Source organism: Leptopilina heterotoma, unplaced genomic scaffold (genome assembly GCF_015476425.1).
Source record: "Leptopilina heterotoma isolate Lh14 unplaced genomic scaffold, ASM1547642v1 Lhet_16, whole genome shotgun sequence".
NCBI classification, from domain to species: Eukaryota; Metazoa; Arthropoda; class Insecta; order Hymenoptera; family Figitidae; genus Leptopilina; species Leptopilina heterotoma.
Genome location: NW_025110874.1, coordinates 2,778,852 through 2,805,192, shown reverse-complemented (window position 1 = coordinate 2,805,192; position 26,341 = coordinate 2,778,852). Strand labels below are relative to the sequence as shown.

At 24.2% G+C, this 26,341-nt stretch overlaps 1 protein-coding gene across 2 annotated transcripts in view; it reads right to left on the bottom strand.

The window, feature by feature from the left end:
- Window positions 1–26,341, bottom strand: part of LOC122498765 (RNA pseudouridylate synthase domain-containing protein 2-like) — a 486,414-nt gene that overhangs the window by 319,322 nt on the left and 140,751 nt on the right. The window lies entirely within an intron of this gene.

The window sequence follows — 26,341 nt, the reverse complement described above, 5'->3', positions numbered from 1 at the left end:
GAAGATTTGATACTGGATTATAATTTATAAGCTGATTTTATTCTCACTATTCAAAAAAAATTATCAGTGAAATCTTTCAAAAATGTCAGTGGTGTCCCTCAATGTTCATATATGTCTTTTTGGTCTTCAAAAGTATATTAATTTATGGCAGAACTCATTGCAAATATTTTTTAAGTCATGTTGAAACATTCATTATTGTAATTTGAAATATTTTAACTTTTTAAAGTTGTAAGAATTTATTTGAGAAAAGAATAAACGAAAACAGAAAATTTCTTATCATTTCTGCCTATCGTTTTTCACCTGGTGAAAATTAAAATTTGCTTCCACCTGCTCGACCACTATTATTTTTGTCCATCATATATTCTAGTCAACCAAAATAGAGTATCGTTAAGTTCAAAATCCAACATCGAAAAATCAAAGTTAGTAGGATCAAAAATGACATTTTAAATTTAATCACCCATATAAGTTTATAAATTTCATGCATGAAGCTAAAATCATAACCATGATTGACAGTTTCGTGAGCATTTAATTGAAAACCTGTTTCGATCGAAACATGTATATTTAAAAGTATGGACATCGCTATACGTATAAAAAGGGATTTTGTTAGAATATTCCATTTGAGTTGTGCAAAATTATATAATGGATTTTATTTTTACCGAGGAAGTAAAATTTAAGAATAAAAATACCTACACTGTTACTATATTCGAACTGTATAACAGACTGGGAATAAAAATATCTCTTTTTTATCAATCGGGTAAAAACTGACGAGGTTGAAGACAATTAGCTACATATTGGACAAATGCTTGCTACTAATGTAATATGTAGCAAGAAAGTATAAAGGTTTTCGTTTCCGGTGCCGTTGAATTGTGCACGCGTTCGCAAAGGGTTAAGAGTTTTTGACAAAATTTGAAGTAATTAACGAAGGGTAGTTAGTGCAGTGTTTGAAGAGCGAAAGGAAAAGAGTTCTGGTGCAAATAGAAAGAGGGTATGTGAAGAAGAGAGTAGGTATGAGTGAGAAATGGTATTAAAGTGAAGCGTGATTTGTGAGGTTAGAATTTGAGAGCGTAAAGAGAAAGCAGTGAGAGAAAGAAATAGAGTGACAAGCGTGACAAGTAGCGTGAATTTTATGCGGATAAGGTAGGTAACTGGAATGTCTGATAAAAAGGAATCAAGTAGCTGTGAACATGAAAAAGCAAGTTAGAGGGCGAATTTTTAAAAGATGAATCGAAAAGAATGGAAAGATTATGCAATGTGAGGACTGTATGGATTTGATAGAGTTAATCGAGATGAAAACTGAATCAATGGACGATTGTTTTAGCCCTTTAACGGCCAGTGCGGCATATACGTCGCACCAAATTTAAAAAATCATAACTTTCTTAAATCTCCAGGGTTGCCACGCTTTTGCTCATTTCAAATTCCCTGACATTTCCAGGTTTTCCAAGTTTAAAAACGGAATTTTTCCAGGTTTTTAAAACTACATTTATATTTTACAAAATTTTTAATTCTAACCTTTTTGAAATTAAACATTTTATAAAAAATTGTTATAAAACATGAAGACATCGATCACTCCGAGTCTTCGACTCGGAGCAATCGATATCTTCATGTTTTATAATAATTAAAGATGACCAAGTAATAAAATTATTATTTTATATTATAAGAATATTGTTACTCTAACTTATTTAAAATTACTTTCATTATTTTAATTCAATTATTTTTATCCACAATTTTTAACTAAAATTCTTCTTTATAAAGTGTAAATTAATTATTATTAATAATTTCTGAAAAATTCGGAAATTCTTCAATCAAATATATATTAAAAAATAAAAACTTTAAATTAACTTCAAAAAAATTCAATTCAACTTTTATAAAAAAATTAAATCTACACAATTTTAAGTTAAAAGTATGAAAAATTCAAACATTCAAAGATTATAATTTGAAATCTTTACAAAACTCAATTATTATTATCTAAAATTTTAACTGAAATTCATATTTGAATCAATTATTATTAGAAAATTCTACGACAATTCAATTATTTAAATACAAAAAAAAAATTATTGAAGAATTGAATGTTTTTTAAAATTCAACTCTCATTTAAAGAATTTAATCAACAAATTTTTAAATAGGCAATTAAAATTCTTTTGACGAATTTCAATAAAATTTTTACCAATAATTTCATTTTTCAAGAAATTAGATTAAAAATGTATTAAAAATAATTGAATCTCTGTAAAAAAATTTCATTGAATTGAGAAAAGTTTTTGAAAATAATAAATTGAAATTTTGTCAGGAATTTTATTAAATAATCTTTTTTAAATAATTAAAATTTTGTCAGGAATTTTATTAAATCTTTTTTAAATAATTGAAATATTGCCAAGAATTTTATTAAAATTTTAGAAAATAATTGAATTTTAGAGAAAAATTTTAATATTTATAAAAATAATTGAAATTTTGATTATAATTTTTTTTAAACTTTTGACCATATATGAGGGCTCGGATCGAAGAACCGACGCTTCGCAATGTTCTGTGCGTTTACAAGCGTCGGTTCTTCGATCCGAGCCCTCAATTGAATTTCTGCTAAGAATTTTATTACTTTTGAAAATAATTCAATTCTTGAGATGAATTTTTTAATAATATTTCTTTTTAAATACCTAATTATTTTTAATACAAAAATAAATAATTTATTGAATAATTGAATGTTTCTCAATATTGAATTCTCATAGAGAATTTTATTAACAAATTTTTAAGCAATTGCATTACTTTGAAAAATTTTAATAAAATTTTAAGAATAATCACATTTTTAGAGGAATTCGATTAAAATTGTATATATTAAAAAATAATTGAAATTCTGCAATGAGTTTTATTATCTACGAAAATAATAATTGAATCCTTGTAAAAATTGAATTAAATAATTATAAAAATAATTGAATCTCTGTAAACATATATAATTTGAATATTTTTAAAATAATTCATTTCTTTTGGAAAATTTTATTAAAATAGTAGATATTGAAAATCATTGACTGGAGGAGAATTTTTGAAAAAAAATTGAATTTGTTAAAAAGAATTTCATTAAAATTTTTGAAAATAATTGAATTTCGGAGAAAAATTTTATTATTTATAAAGAAAATTAAAATTTTGACGATAAATTTTTTAAACTTTTGACCATAATTGAATTTCTGCGAAGAATTTTATTACTTTTGAAAATAATTGAATTTCTTTGAAGAATTTGAATAAAATTTTTAAGAATAATTAAACATTTTTCGAGAAATTCCATTAAAATTGTATTAAAAATAATTGAAATTTTGCGATGAGTTTTATTATTTATGAAAATAATTGTAAATCTATAAATTTTTTGATTATTTATGAAAATAATTGAATTATTGCGAAGAAAAATTGTAGAGGAAACTTATTTTAAAATTGAATTAAGAAAATTGAATTAAAGAAAAATTAGATTTCAAGAATAAGCACAATAACTTTAGAGAACAATAATTTTCCAGGATTCCGATCAAAATTCCCTGACTTTTCCAGGTTTTTTCAAGGTTTATAAAAATTCCCTGACATTTCCAGGTTTTCCAGGTTTCCAGGTTGCGTGGCCACCCAGAAATCTCTATAGATTAAGCTTAAATTTGATATTAATTTTTCAAAAAACAAAATGGCGGATCCAAGATGTCGGGCGACTTCTTTTTTTGCAAAATTGGTCGAATTTGTTAAAAAATGTTTACTCGAGGGCAATCGGGATCACTGATTACGCACTTGATGTTATTTTTTCAACAAAGAAAATAACGGATCCAAGATGCTAATATAATGAATTACTTTTTCCAGAGTTCAAAACAAATTCTACACAGAAAAAACGATAATCTAATTTTAAGAAGTTCCTACTTAAACAGGAGCCAAGAATATTCCCTACCAACCCCGAAAACCCCTGAGTAATAAATTTTAGACAAATTTAATCGATTTTGAAAAAACTTGTCCGCCATATTGGATCCGCCATTTTGAAATTTTGAAAAGTGACTTGGATTCGAAATTATCGACTCCAGTAGCCTTTGATGATTTTAGTAACTTTAGCGCCTAACTTAATTTTACTGTTTGCATTTTTGCTGCAAATATTGAAGGAATATCTCGAGAGATTTCATTTAGATCGAGTATTACTATCCGGGGGTAAGTATCTTCGTTAAGAGTAATTTTAAGGGGTGGAAATTGTTTAAAATTTTTTTTTCTTATATTGAATACTATAGAATAATTAAACTTGCTATATATTATATTTCTAAATTAACATTATAAAAAAATTTGGTCGTTAAAGGATTAAGGTAGTGATAGAGAATTTAAACAGAAAAAAATGCAATTGGTAAAAGTTTTTATAGGTTATTACAGCTACAATTTGTTACTGACGCCTCCTAGAACTACAAGAAATAGTAAAAAAGTAGTCAAATTTACCAGGTTTTTTTTTGTGTGTGATAAAGATGATGAAAGAGATAAAGAGAGTAATTATGGAAAAAGAGGGTAAAGTAGATGAGATATAGTGAGCAAGTGGATAAATTGGAGAAATATATAATAGAGAAGAAGGAAGAGAATGGAAAGTGACAGGACAGAAATGAGGAAGGAAGAGAGTGAAAATAAATATTTAAAATAAGAAATGAGTGATTTAGAGATTCGAATAGAAAAAGATAAAAGAAAGAGCGATTATAACGGTATGAATGCAGGACTGATGGAGAGAAGGAAAGAGGTGAAGAGGCTGCTTGCAAGAATAGGGGTTAAAGTTAACATCAAGCGGCTGCAAGTGATGGAAAATGATGCGAGAAGGATTCCGAAGATATGGTGTTCGTAGAGCTGAGAAGTGATGAGGAAAAAGAAGAAGTAATGAGGTTGAAGAGAGAGAAGGCATCTGATGAAAAAAAGAATGGAACAGAGATAAGAATGCTGGCGTATAAGGTAAAAAAAAGTCTATAACTCATTTGTTTTTAGGCTGAATTTAGCTTCTGAAATTACAGGAAAGAGAACCTTTAAAGCAAATGTTAGTAGTAGACGTTTTTACTAGCTTGACAGAATGGGTATGGATGAGAATAAGTTAGAATAAGGTTTCGAATAAGTTTCAACAAGATATTTCAAGTATAATTAAAAAGGCTGGGTATTAATGGCGATAAAGTTAGTATGGATCACGCTGAATTTTAGTCTTATCTCAAAATGAGACATTCTTTTACTTTGTAATTAAAATTAGACCGAAAAAATATAGAGTACCTTTTGTTAATTAGCATTTCTGTCAAGTTTTACTATTTCCGCAGTAAGGGCCAAAGTGATTACTAAATTTTGTTAAAATTTACTTTGCAAACGTAATATAATCATGAGCAGTCAATCTTATACCACGCCCATATTATCTCGTTTATGACTTTTATGAGAGTTTTCACACCATCTAAACGGCAATTACTGAGTTGTATTGGCGCGAAATTCAAAAATTAACGAAGCAAGAAAGCAAATCTAGGTAAAAATACTTCCTGAGCGCTAATATTTGAATTCAAGACCTGGAATTGGTTTTCTAGGTTATAAATACCAAGTCCGTATGTTTTCAAAAACCATGTTAATTCATTTCCAGTTTTTATGTTGCAATCGCTGTTAACTTAAAAATATCAAATTGCAATTAATTGTTACCAAAAATGTGGATTAAATCATAAACTGATTCAAATTTTCGATATCAATTTGATACTTTCAAGAAAAATTGTGAAAGTATTTAAAAATACGGACTTTACGCACCAAAAATGAAAAATTACTGACAAAAATATAACCAGTCCAAGTCAAATAAGAGAAAATTTTACACTTAAAACTATAAATTAAATTTTTCATAATTCTATAAAACATTTTATAATAATTAAAGATGACCGAGTGATAAAATCATTATCAATTATTATTTTCAAGAATTTTAAACTAAACTTCTTCTTTAAATCGATTATTTTTAATAATTTTCGAAAAATTTCTTCGACAATTTTCAAATCCATTTGTTTACAATATTCAATTTTACGAAATTTCAATTATTCGTAAATTCTTCAATTTAATATATATAGAAAATAAAAACTTAAAATAATATAAAAACAATTGAATTAAACTTTCTCAACAAAAATAATTTAAAAATTCAATTATTTCTAAAAATTCACGCTATATTGCTTTTAATATTCAATTATTATCTGAAAGTTTAACTGAAATTGGTTTTTAAATCAATTTGTATTAGAAAATTCTACATAGAATTCAATTATTTAAATAGAAAAATTAAAAATTTATTAAATAATTGAATGTTTCTTAAAATTTAATTTTCATAAAGAATTTTATCAACAAATTTTTAAATAATTGAATTCTTTTGACAAATTTTAATTTAATTTTTAAGAATAATTACATTTTTCGAGAAATTCAATTAAAATTATATTATAATTTAAAAATAATTAAAATTCGGCAATGAGTTTTATTACTTGTGAAAATAATTGAATCGCTAAGAAGAATTTTATTATTTTTAAAAAATATTTAATTTGTTCGAAGAATATTATTACTCTTGAAAATAATTAAATTTCTGCAATAATTTGTAACATTTCCAAAATTAAATTTTTTTTGTTGTGTTTTTAACTAAAATTCTTTTATAAAATGCATTATTTTTAATGATTTTCGAAAAAGTTTTTTGAGAATTTTCAAATTCATTTGTTTAGAATTCAATTTTACAAAATTTCAATTATTCGTAAATTCTTCAATTAAATACGTAGATATTAGAAAATAAAAACTTCAAATAATTTCAAGAAAAAAATCCGCAATTAAACTTTCTCAAAAAAATTAATTCCAAAGAATTGTTAGTTAAAAATATAAAAAATTCAGATAAAATAAATAATAAATTCTATCAATAAATTTTTAAATAATTGAATTCTTTTAACAAATTTTAATAACATTTTTTTTTTTTTTAAATAATTGGATTCTTTTGAAAAATTTTAATAAATAAGTAAATGTTGGAAATAATCAAATTTCGACAAATTTTTGAAATTAATTAAATTTTTACGAAGAATTTTATTAACATTTTTTGTAAATAATTGAATTGTTATGAAGAATTTCATTAAAATATTTGAAAATAATTAAATTTTTTCAAGAAAGGTACTAAATTCAAAATGAATTGAAAATAATTATTAAATTCTAATAAACAAATTATATCAATTTTTTTTTTTTTATAATTGATATTTTTTAAGAATTTTAATAATATTTTTAAGAGTAATTGGAATTTTTCAGGTATTTATTAAAAAAAATTTTCCAATTTTTTAAAATTGAAATCCTGTGATGAGTTTTATTATTTGAAAATAATTGAATTTTGGCAACGATTTTTAATAAAATTTTTTTAAATCATTGAATTCCTTTGAAGAATTTTATTATTTATAAAATGAATTGAATTTTTATTAAAACTTTTGAAAAATTTTAATAAAAGTTTTAAAAATAATTGCAATTTTCTAGGAATTCATTGAAAATTGTATTAAATATAATTGAAATTCTGCATTGAGTTTTATTATTTATGAAAATAATAGAATTCCTAAGAAGAATTTTTATTATTTACGCAAATAATTTAATCACTGTAAAATTTTTATTATTTATGAAAATAATTGAATAATTCCGAAGAAATTTATAAAAAAATTTGTAAATATTTGAATTCCTGTAAAATTTTTATTACTTTTATGAAAATAATTAAAGGTTTGCGTAGAATTGAGAAAATTTCTTTTTGGAAAATTTTATAAAAATAGTAGATATTAAAAATCATAATTGACTTGAGGAATATTTTTGAAAATAATTGAAATTTTGTCACAAATTCTAATAAAATTTTTGAAAATAATTGAATTTTGGAGAAGAATTTAATTATTTCTAAAGATAATTGAAATTTTGACAAGAATTTAAAAAAAAATTTTGAACAGAATTGAATTTCTGCAAAGAATATTGTTATTTTTAGAAAATAATTGAATTTCAGAAAAAAAAATTTGTTATTTTTAAAAATAAATAATTGAATTCCTGTCAAGTAGTTTTAGTAAATGTTCTGGAAATAATGGAATTTTTGCTAAAAATTTTGTTATTTTTTAACATAATTGAATTTCTGCGAAGAATTTACTATATATAGTTAAAATTTCTTTCTGAAACCAGTTGAAAAATGGAAAAGAAATTATTTCCGGCTTATAAATCTGAAAAGTAGAAATGTTTACATTAGAATAGTAAAATGAACCGTGAATATGATTATATAAACACGTGCGGAGTTGAACTTGAAGAATTGCGTAATACGCGAATAGTTCGCGGTTCAAAAGAAGAAAAATGTAAAAAAAGAGAAATAAATGAATCAGAAAAATGGCGTAGGTGATTGGCGTATACGTGTGCGTATCTCACGCATATAGTCGAATTCAAATATTGTCTATAGATATGTATATATAACCTTGTTCTGGCAACGAAGTAGACGCTTCTATCATCAGTCAACGGCGATGTGGTCTGTGTATTACGTAAACTCGTGTAGGTGCCGGAAAACTGTGTCTTGCCAATACGATCGAGTCATTGTATAGAGATAATTGAGCGCCCGGAATAACCTGTCCCTGCACTCTCCTATACCACTAATATACATATTTACATACACAGATGCGAATGTGTGCGAATGTGTGCGAATGCGTGAAACGCCCAAACTACTGGTCCCTATCTCTCCCTTCGGAAAATTATCGACGAACGAAATGCCGACAATGCGAATATAACTCGTGACAATATTGACTGAAGCTCAACCGCAAAGCAAAGATTATGCCCTCGATTCACTTTATTTCCTCCTGATGAACAACAGTTCAGAAACTGATTTCATCACGTGGATCTACTGAAACTACTAATTAATGGGATTTGCAAAATCTGCAATTTTTTTTTATTGCGGAAAAAAGATCTAATTATGGGCATTTTATATTTAATTGGAGAGAGGAAAACAAGCTTAACAACAAGACTAACAAAAGTTAGATAAATAGGTAAATGAGAGAAAAACCATAACTTTTATTCGGCTGCTTAGGTTCGTCAAATCGTTGAAAAAAACCTGGACTCATTTTTGTTGCAACCTAGCGATGCGTTCGAGCGAAAAATCTGTCATCTGTCTTTTTCTCTTCTTCTATGAAAGGAGAGATTCTCAAATGCAACACTAGTTGCAACTCATCTTGAGATCGATATCAAATTGAGTAAATAACAAACTTCAAGTTACACAAAATGAAACTTGCTGTGAAGAAAATTAATGGGTTTGACATTTGGGACGTATGCGTATATTCCATAAAGCAATTCTTCTATAATTTTTTTTTTTTTTTGAAAGATAGAATTTTAAATGTCAGATGTCTTTTTAACCGAAATTTCTTTTTTGCTAATTTTTATTTACTGTGATTTTCATTTAAACGAATAACCATATACTTCAAAAAGAAGTATTTTAATATTTCCAAGATGTTTTGGTAAACACAGGGCTCGGATCGTCTTTAAGACTCAAAAAAAAGTCGCTTTAGTCGCATAAATTTACAACAAAAGTCACAAAAAGTCGCATAAAATTTCCAAAAAAGTCGCATGAAATTTTAGAAAAAAAACGACAAAAAGAAAACAAGAAATTATCAAAATTATAAAAAAATCACATTTCTCGACAACAGATACATTAATATCAAACAATCAGGAATAAAATTTTTAAAAAATTAATAAAATTCATAGCAAAATTTTAATTAGGTATTTTTAACATTTTTTTAAAAATTCTCTTTAAAATGTCAATTATTTTTATAAATAATAAAATTCTTCCTTAAAATTCAATTATTTAAGAAAAATTTTAATAAAATTCTTGTAAAAATTTCAATTATCTTTATAAATAAAAAAAAAATTTCTCTAATATTCAATTATTTTCAAAAGTAATAAAATTCTTCGCAGAATTTCAATTAAATTAAAAAATTTTTTTTTAATTTTTTGTCAAAATTTTATAAATAAAATTCATCATAAAAATTTAATTGTTTTCAAAAGTTCTAATAAAATTCTTTGCAAAATTCAATTATCTTCAAAAGTAAGAAAATTCTTTACAGAAATTCAATTATTTTCAAATTTTTTTTTTAAATTCTCTTCAAAATTACAAAAAAAATCTGTTCAAAATTTCAATTATCTTTGTGAATAATAAAATTCTTCCCTGAAATTCAGTTATTTGCAAAGACTTTTAATAAAATTCTTGTAAAAATTTCAATTATCTTTATAAATAATAAAATTCATCCTAGAAATTCAATTATTTTCAAAAAGTAATAAAATTCGTCGCAAAAAATCAATTATTTTCAAAATTTTTTTTAAATTTCTCGATAAAATTTTTATTATCTTCATGCATAATAAAATTCATCAGGGGAAATTTTTTTTTTTGAAAAGTTCTGATATAATTTTTTGCAAAATTAAATTATCTTCAAAAGTAAGAAAATTCTTCACAGAAATTCAATTATTTGCAAAATTTTTTTTTTAAATTCTCTTCAAAATTTTAATTATCTTTTTAAATATCAATATTCTTCTGCAAAATTCAATTACTAATGTTTTATAAATTTCTTCACAACAGTTCAATTATTTTCATAAAAAATGATAAAAAAAATTTTTTTTTTTTTATAAAGTCTCTTATAATATAAAATAATGATTTTATCACTCGGTCATGTTTTATAACAATTTTTAATAAGTTGTTTGATTTCAAAAAGGTTTGAATTTGAATCTTTTGCAGAATTTTAATTACTATGGAAAAATAATAATTAAATATTTATTTAAAAAAGAGGTTATTGATGTTTTCAAAAAATTTGAAAAAAAATTTGTAAAGAAAAGAAACAGAAAATTTTTTTGACTCGAACTTTTTTCTTTAAATTGAAAAAAATTTTTTAATTTTTTTCGCATTTTACGAAAAAAATCTCGAAAAAGTCGATTAGTTGCATTTTTTCACAAAAAAGTCGAAAAAAAGTCGAAAAAGTTGCACAATCCGAGCCCTGTAAACATTGTTTGGTTATTTGAAACATCTCAATTTAAGATGTTAAAAGTATCTTCTGTCTTATCCGAATGGCCGCTGCTACAATTAAAAAAATAATAAATTACGTAGTACGATTATAATTATTATAAACAATAGATAAAATATTTATAGGAAAATGACGAAATCTAATTTTTTAAAATTTCCTCAAATTCGCTTAAAACTTCTTACTCAGGGGTTTTTGGGGTCGCTGATTACGAATCTGAAGTCTAAATTTTCAAAATTCAAAATAGTGGACATTTCTTTTCAAAACTTAAATTTGCTTGAAACTTGTTATTCAGGGGTTTTCGGGGTCACTATTTTGAATTTTTTAAATCTGACTTTAGATTCGTAATCAGCGACCCCAAAAACCCCCGAGTAACAAGTTTTATGCAAATTTGAGCAATTTTCAAAAAAATGTCCGCCATATTGGATCCGCCATTTTGAATTTTCAAAATTATAAAAATCCGACTTCAGATTCGTAATCAGTGACCCCAAAAGTCCCTGAGTAACAAGTTTCAAAAAAATCCTATCGCTGGGTTTCTTGGAGGCACAAAAGGATTAATAGGCATAACAAATATTAGAAAGAATTATTTCTTAACCGAATATTCATTTCTAAAAACATATTATTTAACAGAAATTACATTTATGAGCAATTTTCTAAATTGCATAAATTTCACTTTACTAAAGCATTTAATTGGACAGAATTTCTATTAAATGCAATGTTTACTTGTCAGAACGTTCATATGCTAGAAATTTTACTTGATAGAATTTCTATATATGTGACTGAATTGTCATAAGAGGAAATTTTCACTTTACCGACATTTCAAAATTACGAAAGTATATTGGACAGGAATTTAATTTGTTCGACAAAGCTCTATTAAAAAGACAAGGACAACATGTCAATCTATTTAGAAAAGTGAACGAATTGAATAATAAAGCAGAACAAAACAATTTAAAACGTAGAATCAAATATAAGTAAATGTAGAATGTAGTTTAAATTTTAAAAAAAGTTACAAGTAGGTTTTTATTTATTTTTGTACTTGTAGAGACTTTCTTTAAAAGTTAAGACATTTTCCTCTGTTGTTCTTAACCAAACATTTTGAAAATGAACAACTTTTAAGTCTAAGTAAATATAAATAAAATGGTTTTTTTATTAAGTTTTGATACGTTTGGTAAAAGTGGAGAAGAATTTGACTTCAATTTTAAAAGAGAGATTAAATATTTAAAGATCCAGTGAAAATCCTCCTGTAAAGTTTTTTAATGTTCAAAATAATATTTCTATATTTTTACTTACTTGATTTTAGAATTTGCATTTAGTTTTGAGTTAAATATATAAAGTCAATGCAATTTATTTCGACTAAAATCCTTTTCAACTAATTTAAAAAAAAATATTTTATTTTGCAGGAATAATTTTAAAAGTATTATCACGAAATGAAAAAAAGGAAATTGAGACTTTTTTCGACTTATTTTCAAAAAATGTGACTTTTTCGACTCTTCTTCCAAATATTGCAACAAAATACATACCACATTTTTTTAAATCACTTTTTTAAGATAATATAATTAAATTTTATAAATATATTTGTAATAAAAATTTTTTTGAATAATTCAATAATTCAAATTTTCTAAAATTTAATTAAAAATAATTAATTTTTTTCCAGTATTTTGTTACAATTTTGGAAAATCAACTTTTGAAGGATTTTAATTGCAAATTTTGAAAATAATTGAATTATTAAAAATGTGAATAAAAAATCTTTAAATGTAAAATTAAAAATAAAAATTAGCTTCTAATTTTTTAAAATTCAATATTTTCAATTACATATTTCCGAAAATTCAATAAACACACAAAAAAAATAATATTTTAGAATTATTTTTAACATTTTAGAGAAAAAAATTATGTTAAAAGTTTTTAATTAAAATTCATTAAAAAAATAATTAATTTTTTTAAATTATACAAAAATTCTTTTAAGAAATTCAATTATTTTCAAAAAATTACATTAAAATATTTTTAAAAACTAATTCTAAGAATTGTGTTATCAAACTTTTTTGATTTAATTATCTTCGAACAAAGTGAATGAAAATGTTTAAAAATTTATTTTTAGACTTATTAAAAAATTATAAGTATTTATAATTAAAATTCTTTAACAATTTGATTACTTTTGTTTATATTTTTCAAAAATCCAATTATTTTTAAAAGATTTTACCAAATTTCAATTGTTTGGAAATTTTCCTATTGTAGGTAGGTATATAATAATAAAAAAACTATTATCTTTCAAAAATTACTGAAAATTATTTTTAAAAAAATTAATTGTAAGAATTTTTTTATTGTAATTTTTTGAAAATATTTTACCTTTAATAACTTAGGAAGAAAACACGGATATTTACAATTATTATAAAGAATTGAGTTTTTTTTTATTTAAATAATTGAATTCTAGAAGAACTTTCGAAAAATTATTTAAAATAATTGCTTTAGAAATGAAGTTCAGTTGAAAATTGTAGAAAAGAATTGAATTCACGTAGGGTTATAATTAAAATTTTTTCAATTTATTAAAATTTATAAATTTTAGTCATTATTCGTAAACTTTTATATTTTCCTCTAAAAAGAATTTTGTCAGGAAAAATAATTTTAATGTCTGTAAATTGTCAGAGAAATGTCAGGGAAATTGATAAACTGAAAATTGTGACCACCCTGAGTAAACATATAATTTACTATAAAATTAAAAAAAAATTATTGGAATTTATTAAAAATGTCTTAACTTATTTTTATAAATTAATAAAAAACAATTAAATATAAGAAATAAGATAAGAAATTAAGTTTTTCTTAGCACTTTTCTTCTTTCATCTTGATAAATGTAAAAAAACATTAAATTAATTTGCCACTTTGCTGATTTTCACGATTTTTAAATGAAATTAACACTCTTGCAGAAAAATAAAAGATTACAAAACTCATCGGGGAATATCTAAATGAACAATAAATTCATACACAACAAAAAAATTCTTGTTGGTTCCGAAGCTACTTTTTGAGGTAATGTAGTTTAAAATTTTCATTATTTTCATCAGATTAATATGACATGTAATGTTTTTTAAAAATAATTCACTAAGACTAAGAGAACCTAACTTTGTTCTTAAAAAATTAAATGAATTAACCTTATGAAAATAGTAACAATTTTAAACTTCATTATCTCGAAAAGTAACTTTGGAACTAACGCAAATTCTTTTGCAGTGTGTGTAGGTATTTAGTGTTCATTTAGACATTCCCTGATGAGTTTTGTAATTTCTTATTTTTCTTCAAGAAATTTATTTCTATTTAAAAATCGCGAAAATCATTCAAGTTAAAAATTTAATTAATTTAATTTATTTAATTTAATTTAATTTTATTTAATTTAATTTATGGAAATTAGTGACATTTTCATCTCTAAAAACACCAAATAATAGTTTTCAACGCTAACTTCAGGGTCATGAAATATCTAAAATTTAAAATCAAATTTCTCTGTTCTTACAAATGAGGTTCGTCTTTACTTTCCTAAAGTGAAATATTTACTTTTTTCTGTCACATTCTCTAAACCGAGATACAATTATACAGAAAAACTAATAAAACACACCTTTTTGTTTAAAGCTGCTACTACTTTTCCAGAAGCAATAGCAGCTAGAGAAAATGTACACGCTGGGGATGAGTGAGGAATAAATGTAAAAACATGCAAATTACAAGTTTGTCCGCGTAACAGTTGTGCAGTTGAAATTGAGCAAATGGACAATTTCCTTTTGTGATGAAACGAAAAATTGCAATCGTAATTGCAGCGAGTGAAGGACGAAAATGATGAGTTTCCTAGGCAATATGGACTTGGAATCTGTACACTTAATTGAGACATGTGGAACACAAGTTACTCCATACAGTCCCTAAATCAGTAATATCCGTTGGTTACAGTTCGATGAACTGTTTTCATGTGTCAGATTTAATATGACTATGTTGTACGGCATAAGCGTATGTATAAAGGGGGTTTTAGCATATAGAGTACTGTCCATAAACTACCGATATACAGAGAGAGTTAGTGAGTGAGTATACACACATATTGCGGAACACCACCTCCAAGAAACAAGTATTGAACTAGTGTTAAAAAAAAGAACTTTCCAAGTAATAAATTCCCGAAGCAAGCGAGAACTCGGCACACAAGCCAGGGTCTTGACTCTAAATTACTCCGTGACTCTCTAAACGGCATCAGGAACTTAATAATGAGCTTTCGAGCGAAAAGAAATTGACTAGTATCGAGTGGCGCATACATAATGCTTCCTAAGTATATTTCCTTCATTTATAAACTTTTTAACGATTATTGAGGCATTCGCAACTACGTCCTTTGAGAGGAAGCTTTACGTTCGAGATGAAGGAGACGCGAAGGTGGAAGAAAGAAATTCTCTTCTCTTCGAGCCAAACACAAAATAAAAAAAAAAGTTCGATAAGTGAACATTTTCAATAAGTAGATTAAGCTTGTTTGCTTTAATCATACGACAGGAGTTGAAGATTACTTCAAGTTAATTTCGCTGATGGACTCTTCGAATCTCTATAAGTGAAAACTAAATTCTCCAACTTTTCAATTCATTTCAAACAATTCATAAACTTAAATTTTCGAAAATGTTTCTTATTTGTATTTTTCTGACAACTTTTGGAAGATTTCTGAAAATGACACTCGAGACGAGCGAGAGTTTCATCTTGAACGTGTACTGTACGCGATTTACGAGTTAATGCGGTAACGTCACGCATGGTATAAAATTCCGATTGTGGATCTCCTTGAGCCAAATCCTTATTCGTTTTCAGCGTTTGGAGCAAACGTTTGCACTATCGCAAACGATTCTCGCGGTTTTTCTTATCTCACGGTCTCACGAGGGCAAGTAAATTTTCATGCTGTCGCGCGAAGAAAAACCCCTCTGGTTTAAATGCAACGAAAATTCCCAACTCATATATATAAGAGTGCTTTCGAGTTCGAGAATAAAGAATATATATTTCGCGCTGATAAAACTAAACTACCTCTTCTCCTTAATTCCGAATAAGTGAAATTTCACTAAAAAATAAAAAAAAATCCACTTATTGACTAACTATCAAGATTTAGAGATTGAAGTGTCAATTGATTATTTTGAAGAACTTTTGGATTCTTTACATTCTATTAGGGAAATTGGGTCAAATAATGCAATTATTATTGGTGATTTTAATATCCCAAACTATATATTGTATTGTGAGGATAATACTTTTATTGATGCTAAAATTTTGCTACTTAATTCTTTTTTACAGACGTTAGAACTTAAACAAGTTAATAATGTGCCGAATTTATTAAATAGACTCTTGGACTTAATCTTTGTGAATTTTAACATTGACATTGAAAGATGCCTGTGCCCAATTTTTCCGGAAGATAAGCATCACCCATCACTAATTGTTCATTTGGAATTAAATCATAATAAAAAAACTACTAATACCTCGATTAATCAATCTTCTCTTCGTTATAACTGGAAACATTGTAATTGGAAGTTACTTTACTTAAAAATTTTTGATTTGGATTGGACTGTTTTTACTAGATGTAGCAGTGTAAATGATGCTTGTGATGTATTCTATGAATCTCTGAATGGTGCTATGTCTGAGTCTGTATCTATATTTTCAAATGCAGTAAATTGTAAATATCCAAATTGATTTACACATGATATTATTAATGATATTCGTTTGAAAGAAAAATATAGAGTTCGTTTTAGGAGGTATCATGATTTATATGATTATGAAATGTTTAAGCGCCTTCGTACGGATATTAAGAGGCGTGTTGATATTGCTTATTCTAATTATATTGGTCGAGTTGAGGACAGCATCTTTTTATCTCCAACAGTGTTTTGGAATCATTTTTATCGTTTGAGATCTGAGTCTAGAATACCTGGAATTATTAAATTTAATGGTATTGAATTTAATTCCCTTACTGTCATATCAAATTTATTTGCTGACTATTTTAATAGTGTTTATGAGAAGAATACTGTGGGATTATCTGATGCTTCCTCAACTAATGATCATTATCGATTTTTGGGTGTTGTTCTGAGGATTGAGGAGAGTGATGTAAAGAAGGCTATTGGAAGAATATCTGCTAAAAATACATCTGGCACTGATCTTATTCCTGCTTTTGTAGTTAAAAAAACTTTCAAATTGTTTAATTGAACCGCTTACAATTATTTTTAACTTAGCTTTGTTGTTGATCATAAGTTATTAATTGATAAGCTTCTTACATTTCATTTTCCTAATAACTGTATACAATTTATCAAGTCTTATTTGACTAATAGACCAAATTTTATACAATATAGTGGTTACGTTTCAAATCCTTTTTTTCCTTCATCTGGAGTTCCTCAGGGATCTAATTTAGGACCATTACTTTTTTCTATATAATATGAATGATGTTTCTCTTTTCTTAATCTGCTACCATCTTCTTTATGCTGATGATGTCAAACTCTACCTTCCAATTTCTAATGTTGAGTCATGTCAAGTTTTGCAAGATAATGTAGAAAATTTTTATAATTAGTGTAAAAATAATAAATTAAAATTGAATATTGGTAAATGCAAAGTAAAGACAATTGTGAGAGGGAAATCAATTATTCCATATCAGTATTCTATTGAGGGTCATGTCCTTGAAAGGGTAAATAAAATTAAAGATCTTGGTGTAACTTTTTTACCTAATTTATCATTTAATGATCATATAAGTAACATTGTTGACAGCGCTAGTAAAACCCTTGGATTCTTAATTAGGTCATGTAAACAGTGTAAAAAAATCTCAACTATAAAAATTCTCTTCCAAACATTCGTAATCTCGAAATTCATTTATGCGTCTGTTATCTGATCTCCGAACTTTCTCAAGTATTGTGAGGCAATTGAATATTGCCATAAACAATTTTTAAAATTTTTAGCTTGGAAAGAGGATAAAGTCTATCCTCCTAGAGGAACTGATTTTAAGATTTTACAAGCTAGATTTAGTGTTTGGTCGCTTTCTTTTTAAGATAATTCGTAATCTGACTGACTGTCCTTTTATTTTGCAATAACGATACCTTTCAATATACTCGGTTTAACCAAAAAAATATTTATGTACTTTCAATTTCACAAAAAAAAAATTCACTTTAACTGAAAAAAATTTTACTTTAAATTATACACATAAAATATTTTTACTTTCGAACAAAAGATTTTCAATATCACTTAAAAAATGTTCACCTCTATTCAAAAAAGTCTCTCTTTCAATTTCTTCAAAAAACATTTCACTTTCAATCAAAAATTTTATGTGAAATTTTAAGCTGAAATTTTTTTATAGAAAGTGAAAGTTAAAATATTTTGAGTTAAAGTGAAAATATTTTGGGTTAAATTAAATTGAAAATTTTTTCGAGTGAAAGTGAAAATATTTTGCGTGAAATTCAAATTGAAAATATTTTGGGTGAAATTGAACATGTTTTGATTGAAAGTGAAAATATTTTTTTTGAAATTGAAAGTGAAAATATTTTGGGTAAAATTGAAACTAAAAATTTGTTGGCAAAATTGAAATTGAGAATCTTTAAGAAGTGAAAATTCCTTTGGTATAATTGCAAGTGGAAATTTTTTCATGGAAAATGAAAGTATTTTGTGTGAATATGAAAATTTTTTAATTGACAGTAAAAGTGAAATTATTTTTTTTTGAAAATGAAAATATTTTAGGTGAAATTGAAAATGTTTTAATTGAAAGTAAGAATTTTTTGAGTGGAGGTGAAAATTTTTTGAGTTAAAGTGAAAATTTTTTGTGTTAAAGTAAAAATTTCCTGAGTAAAAGTGAAAATGTTTGCGTGAAAGTAAAAGTCAAAGACTCGGAATGATCGTCTTTTTCGTGATTTGCTATAATTTAAATTACTACAAAATTTTTGAAAAAAAAGTTAATTATTTACAAAAATCCCAATAAAATTCTTCGCAAAAATTCAATTATTTTTACAAGTAGTAAAACTTCTTAAAAAAATTCAATTATTTACAAAAAAATGTAATAAAATTTGTTGCAAGAATTCAATTATTTTCAAAAATAATTCATTTTTAAATCAATTTTTATTAGAAAATTCTAGAAAAATTCAATTTATTTATAATTTAAAAAATAAATAATTTATTGAATAATTGAATATTTGTTAAAATTGAATTCTGATAAAGAATGTTATCAAAAATTTTTTAAATAATTGAATTCTTTTGACAAATTTTAATAAAATTTTTAAGAATAATTACATTTTTCGAGGAATTTGATTAAAATTGTATTAAAAATAATTAAAATCCTGCGATGAGTTTTATTATTTATGAAAGTAATTCAAATTTTTCAAAGAATGTTATTAAAATTTTTCAAAAATAATTGAATTTCGGAGATAAATTTTATTATTTATAAAGGTACTTGGAATTTTGACAAGAATTTTTTTTTTAAATTTTTAAACATAATTGAATTTCGGTGAAGAATTTTATTATTTATAAAAATAATTGAACTCTTAAAAAGAACTTTGTTAAATTTTTTTAAATAATTGAATTCTTGCGACGAATTTTATAGAAATCTTTTTAAATAATTGATATTTTTCGAAAAATTTTATGAAATTTTGTATTTAAAAATAATTGAATTCCTGTGAAAATTGTATTACTTATGAAAATAATTGAATTATTTCGAAGAAATTTATTAAAAATTGAATAATTGAATTCCTGTGAAATTTTTCAAAGAATTTTATTAAAATTTTTAAAAATATTTGAATTTTGATGAAGAATTTTATTATTTATAAAGATAATTGAAATTTTAGCCATAATTTTTTTGAAAATAATTGAATTTCTGGAATCATTTGTAAACTTTCCAAAATTCAATTTTTTTTAGTTTCTGTAACTAAAATTCTTTTATCAATCTAGTATTTATGAAAATTGTAAAAATGATTCATTAAATAATTTATAAGTAATAATTTTATGATAGTTCTTGAAAAATTAAGTTATTTGAAAAGAAATTATTGTAAGTTATAAAAAAAATTGAAGGTTTTGTATTAAAATTCGTGGTAATTTCATAGTTTACGAGGCAAACAAAAAAAAAACATCAAAATTCAGTTTTTTCATGAATTTTAAAAATTCAATTTTTTCAGTACTTTTACTAAAAATCCCTGACTTATCCCTGAATTTCCTGATCTGTGTCAACCCTGTTATTTTAAACAATAGGACATGTTTTTCAAAATTTTTCATATTCGCTTGAAACTTGTCAATAGAAGTTTTTCAGGGTTGTCATTTTGAATTTCGAAAATCTGACTTCAGATTCGTAATCATCAACCCTGAAAAGCCCCGAGTAACAAATTTTATCCAAATTTGAGCAATTTAAAAAAAATGTCCGTCATATTGGATCCGCCATTTTGAATTTTGAAAATTTTGAAAATCTGACTTTAGATTCGTAATCAGCGACCCCAAAAACCCCCGAGTAACAAGTTTCAATAAAATCTACTGTCTGGGTTTCCGGGGGGCATGAAAGGGTTAAAGAAAAAAGGTTTTTGTACTGTCTAATTTTTCACTTATAATAACTAAAATTCTTGTTTAAAAACAATTAAAAACAACTGTAATTACATTAGACTTGTAATTTTTTCTAATTCATCAGAATTTAACTAAAATTCTTATTATTTTAACTATAACTTTTGTTAATTTTACAAAACATTTGAACTACTTTTCAAAATTCAGTGAAAATTGACAAAATTAACAGCAATCACGGTTCTGGTATATTTAGGTAGCCAAAATTCAAAACGTAAGCTAGGATTTTGAATTATTTAACTAAAATTGCGATAGAATTTCTACATGAATTCTAGTAAATATATAATATTATGTATTAGATCTAGAGAAATTTACACAATTATTTTTTATAAATATTAATTCTTCTCTGTTATTTTTTCAAAGAACTGTAAATATATTTAAAGTAGATGATTTCACTTTTTATAACAAAATTTCATGTGCATTTTGATATTTTCACATGTCAAAGCCAATAATAACTGCAGAAAATTATATTCAAAATTAAATTAATCCCAACAAAAACATCTTCCACGCATAAAGTTCGTCAAATAAATATTATAACTAAAGGTTTTGTATTGTTTGATTTTATTATGACTAATTACATTTCAAAATGGATTAAATGTTTGACATTATATTTTGAATTGTGGCAAATATGAAACGGAATTTAATGATTAACATAAGTAATTAATGAAATCCTTTACAACTAAATAAAAAATCTGAACTTTCGTCAATTGTAAAACTATGGCATCAATGCTTTTTTCAATTATAAGTTATAGTAATTTTAACTTTTCAAAAAACATTTTGGCCTTTAGTCTAATAATTAAAAATTCAATTCAGAGTTGTATAAAATATTTAATAGAAGAATATAATTCTTCACATTAATTTTTACATAGAAAAATTTATTCTCTACGCTTTAAAAATATTATATTATTATGTACTGATTCTTTAGGTTATTTATTTAATACTTTATTAACTCCTTTATTGAATTTTTTTTATTTTATTTTTATTTTTTTTAACAGTGTTGTCAAAATTAAAGTTTTTCGTGCCACAATGTGCTAAATTTGTTTTCTTTTGTTAAACATAAAATTCTTATATTGTATTTTTTAGGTCACTGAATCAAAAAGGATAAAAAGTTTTTGAAAAGTTTAAAAAATTAATTTATCATGTGTAAAAATAGACACTACTTTATATTAAAATTCTGGTTGCCTACACTTTATAACTGAAATTTCCTCTTGCCTCAGAAAACGATTTGGTCAAATATGTAAAAAATAAAATGCTAAATATACTTTAACGAGATTTTAGTTAAATCAACTAGAAGTGTAGGCAATTCAATTATAATAGAGTTATAATATACATTATCCGAGTTCTAGTCAAAATAACCAAAATTCAATTTCCAGAGACCAAATTTCAGGTCTGTTTTATCGCATCAAAACTTATCTAGATATAATTTTGGTTCAAAATTCACACTTTAACCATATATAGTAATTAAATAAATCGCAAATTTTGTTGCAATAACTGTTTTATTCTTCATTTAGCTTCAACTATATTTTTTTTGCAAATAAGAAAAAATGGAGCTGAAACTGGCATTTAATTTTGGAAATTAAATTTTAAAGTTAAATATTTTTTTGTTTACAACCGACATAATTTTCAAAAATTAAGTGCGTAACGATAACTGGATGATAGTTTCAGCTTTATAAAAAATATTTAACTTCAAAATTTAATTTTCAAAATTTAGTGGGTATACTAATAACTGGGTGGTTGTTTCAGCTTCATTGATTAACTCAACAAACACTGAGGAATTTCTACAAACAATGTTAAATGTACCCTAGAAGTTTCTATTTAAACAGAGCGAAAATCTGAATGTAATGGTAATCAAAATACAGTTTAAATTATTATTTAACTATATTTATATATTGATACTTTAAAAACCAAAAGTTTGTTTAATTTATTTAAAATTTACGAGTTAAATATTCTCTCTATCAAAATTAGTTAAAGTATTCCGGAATATTCGCTAATACTGAAAATCAATAAACTATTTTCAAAAATTATAATCAAATTCTTCAAAGTTTAAAACGATTCAATTATTTTCAAAAAATATTCGAAATTCAATTATTTTCAATATCTAGTATTTTCCTTAAAATTTCGCAAAAGAATTCAATTATTTAAAAGAAAATTGATAATATTCATCCGAAACTCAATTATTTTCATAAATAATAAAATTTCTACATGGAATTCAATTAATTTAGAATAGCATTTTCAAAAAAATTTCGAAAAAATCAATTGTTTAACAAAATTTTTTTACAATTTCTTCACAGTTATTCAATTACTTTCACTAATAATAACATTTTTCATAGAAATTCAATTTTTTAAACAGATTTTGATAGAATTCTAAGCAAGAATTCAATTATTTTTATAAATTAATAAAACTCATCGAAGAATTTCAATTATTTTTAATACTATTTTACATGAATTAAATTCAAAAATTAAATTATTTTCTCAAATACAGTTTTTCACAAGAATTCAATTATTTAAAATAAAATTTTCATAATATTTATTATATTTCGAAAAAATTAATTATTTAAAACAATGTTTATTAAATTCCTATGAAGAATTCAATTATTTTAAAAGATAATAAAATTTTTCACAAAAATTCAATTCTTTTTAAACATTTTAATAAAATTTTTCGAAATAATTCAATTATTTTCATAAATAATAAAATTCATTGCAAAATGAAAATGTTTTCCTATAATTTTACAAAAATTGCTCAAAAATGTAATTATTCTTAAAAATTTAATTGCAATTCCTCGAAAAAATAAATTATTTAAAAAAATATTTTTTTTAAATTCTTTGGTAGAATTCAATTATTTACAAGAATATTAGAATTTTTGAAAAGAATTCAATTATTTACAAAAATATTAGAATTTTTCAAAGGAATTAAATTATTTTCAAATATTTTAATAAAATTGTTCGAAAGAAATCAATTATTTTCCTAAATAACAATATTAATCAGAAGAATTCAATTATTTTTAAAAGTAATAAATTTTTTCTTGGGAATTTAATAATAAATATAATAAATGAATACAATAAACAATTCAATAATTCATTTTCATAAGTAGTAAAATGCTTTTTAGGAATTCAATTATTTTCAAAAAAATTTAATAAAATACCACACGGATATTCAATTATTCTTAAAAAGTTTAATACAATTCTTTGTAAAAAATTATTTTTAAAAACTTTTCACAATTCAATGATTTTCCATATTTACTATTTTCATAGAATTTCCAAACAGAATTCAAGTATTTAAAAATTTTTTTATAAAAATCTTCGTAAGAATTCAATTATTTTTATGAAATAAAAAACTTTTCAGGAATTTAATTATTTAAATTAGAATTTGCATAAAATTAGTCGAAAGAAATAAATTATTTAAAAAAAAATTTATAAAATTCTTGTCAAGAATTAAATTATTTTTATAAATATTTAAATTCTTTCATGAACAATAAAATTCGTTGCAGAAATTGAATTTATTAGCAGGATAAGAAAGAAGTAAATATTTTTTGATGAAAATTAGGAAAAAGTCACAGGAAAATAAAAAATATGGAATGGAATTTTTGTCAGTTTTGTGAAGTGCCTAAAACGAGTTTTTTTTTTGTCATCAAGTTTAATTTTTCGATAGCTACTTTTTTTTAAGTTTGAAAGCTACTTTTTTAAAATTAATTGTCGAGTTGCGAAGTCTGCAAGAGCAGCAAGGATCAGGGTTTGATTCTTGGCAACTGCGAATTTTGTTCCGCTTTGAAATTTCTTTAACAAATTATTAATTAAGTTTAAAGAAACTAAAAATTTTTTCAAATAGAAAACCAATTTTTAAAAAATCAAAAAAAGGCTAAAAATATGATAACATTTAGAAAAATTGTATCATATTCTAACTTCAGTTATAAATTTTTACTCTCAACATTTAATTCTTTGCTCTTTAATAGCCGCAAACTGAATAAGCTTTATATATGAAATTTAACGGATTTTTCGCTCCACTGAACTAAATCTAACAAAAAAGAAAAAAGAATGAATGAAATTTACCGTACCATATAACAAATTATGTCACACGTGAAATGTTTAGCTATTTTAAATAAATCCAAATTTAAATACAGACGAACGAAAATATCTTTTATTAAAAAAATTGAATTAAATCTATAATGAAAAATATCGTTTTTATATTCGATATATTAATGAAGATATTGTTTCGCGCGCGAGAAGAGCATTTTCAATTACCGCACTGCTATACACGTTATAATGATTGAAAACTTGAAAAACAATTTTAATGGATTTATGATACACCTTAACTTGGGTAAAATTTGAAAATTTTCATCAAATTCCCCGCTATGTATGTATATGTGCATATATATATCGACGTTGGTTTTGTTCGCACACCTCAAGTAACGTTGAGAAGTAATTGCATCGAACAAAGACGCGTTGGTTAAATTCAAGAGCTGCTTCATACCCTTCTTGTACTACCAAGGAGTGAGAAAGTCAAAGGATATTGATTTCATTCTCATCCAAGCCAAACTCTTCCCGCAATGATCCTATACATATACTTCGCCTTTCGATGAAATTGTATTACATTCCAGAAGCCCATGTACATAGTTCGATGCCGAGAGAGAGAGAGAGAGATGTAAACTTAAGAACAAATATAGAAGAGGAACACAATGTAAATGTTAAAATGAATCCGAATTTTTTAAACTCATGGTTCTTAAATGTATCATTTGGCAAATGGTGCGTGTTATATGGAAATGATGATTTTTTATTACAGGCATCACAGAACCTTTTTTTTTTTTTTTTTCGAGGCCTCGAAAAAGGTGAAAAGCGGAATTTTTATCCTCAAAAAGGGGATAAAAATTTATTTGTCTATACAACTTGCATTGATTCAAATTTTTTACAACATAGGGTAACTGCACCAATTGCCGAGGGTGCTCCAATTGTCGAGGATAATAATTTTCTTTTTTAGATAAATAGTATAATATATAATATTTAAGAACAAAAAAAATTTCTAAATAATCTTTGTATTTTCAACTGTATATTTATATATACAAATTTCGTAGCGATTCTACTGAAATAATTATTTAATTAATATTATAATTCACTGCTGTGAAATTTACACGAATCTCCATTTTCTTAATACTTCAGGTTGATTAAAACAGATTTTTATAAATGCAAATTAAACGTATTTATAATGACTTTTTGTGTACAAAATTATTATTATAATTTTGTACACGAACTAAATTAATTTTGTATGCATGTTTTTTTGTTAAAAAAAAATATTTAATATTTTTTAAAAGCAAATCATCGGTATTTGGTTCCTTTTTTTTGACAGTTCCATTTTTCGAGGAAATGACTCGAAAATTGGTGTAGTCACTTTTTTCGCTGATGCACCATTTATCGATGGTTAAGTGTTTATTTACTAAACGTCAAACATAAATGCCAAACATTTATAGGTACAGAGAAAAAGAAAAAAAATGCTCAAAAAATTTACAACCAACAGAAAATAATCAACCAAAAAAACGAGGAAAAAAGACCGAAAAAAAATTAATAAAAAAATGCATTATTTAAAACTAAAAAATTTTGTACTATAGTTTAATTATAATTAACCATTATATTTACAGTTCGTAATAAAAGTTTATTTTATTCGTTTACAAATTTAATGTGACTTAAATTAATTTATTTTTTCAATTAATGTCTGATTAACAAAATTGATTAAATTTAATTAACTTATATTTATAAAAGTTTAAAAAACAGTTAAGTAATTTTCTGTCCTGTATCATCTACTATAAAAATGTTTT